The 916-nt window shown below is 26.5% G+C and overlaps 1 non-coding gene across 1 annotated transcript; it reads left to right on the top strand.

Moving 5' to 3' along the window:
- Positions 1-487: 487 nt before the first annotated feature.
- Positions 488-594, top strand: LOC141503707 (U6 spliceosomal RNA). Its single transcript, XR_012473036.1, has one exon. It is a non-coding gene; the product is annotated as a U6 spliceosomal RNA (small nuclear RNA).
- The last annotated feature ends 322 nt before the right edge of the window (positions 595-916 follow it).

Genomic DNA, 916 nt, shown 5'->3' with positions numbered 1-916 from the left:
ATATGTAGCTTTTTTAAACAAATGCATTTGGGCACCAAGATATGGCAAATAAATGTTAAAAGACAGAAATAGTAACAATATCCTCTGCCAACCATACAGCAATAAAAATAATACTTCAGGGAAAACAAAGGAAAAACACAGGCCAAATTGATTTAACAAACAATGAAATCTTAAATAATGAGCAGGTCAAAGAATAAATCAAAGAAACAACTAATAATTATGTGAAGGAATAGTATAAATATACTAAAATTTCAGCTAAAGTAGTCCTTGGGGGCTTACATTAACAAAAATTAAGATTAGTAAAGTAAATTGCCTTTAAAATTGTTTAAATTCAACTATATAAAGCTAAATAGGTTAAAAAAAGGGGAAATGAGGAAAAATAGATAAATTAGAGGTCATAAAGACTATAGAAATGAGACCACTAAAAACTAGTTCTTTGAAAAGACTATCAAATTGTAAAACTAACCTAATTTAAAAGAAGAAAGGAGTGTTCACTTTAACAACACATATTCTAAAACTGAAATAATACAGTGAAGATTAACATGGTCCCTGCATATGAGTTACACTCAAATTAGCAAAGTATTCTATGTTTTTTATTTAAAAAAAAGAAAAAAGAAACCTTGGAACTTTACTTTCTCACTCCTCAGAAAAGAACAGCAAATTAAATCAATAAAAGAGTAAATGAATAAGGTAAAATCATCACAAAACCAGGAATATAAAAACAAATTATCATAACTTATCAAGCACAGTTATATCCTAACAAAACTGAGAATACAAAAGAAGTGTAGGAATACATTTAAAATAAAATAAATAGAAAATCAACTAGAAATCCTAAATAACCCAATTTTAGAAAAGTAATTAAAGCTAATGATTAAAAAAGAGAGAATCAAAAGTAGAGTGAGAAGAAATTAAGGAA

Source organism: Macrotis lagotis, chromosome X (genome assembly GCF_037893015.1).
Source record: "Macrotis lagotis isolate mMagLag1 chromosome X, bilby.v1.9.chrom.fasta, whole genome shotgun sequence".
In the NCBI taxonomy this organism is placed as follows: domain Eukaryota; kingdom Metazoa; phylum Chordata; class Mammalia; order Peramelemorphia; family Peramelidae; genus Macrotis; species Macrotis lagotis.
The sequence above is the reverse complement of the archived record's forward strand: the minus strand, read 5'-3'. Positions and strand labels throughout refer to the sequence as shown.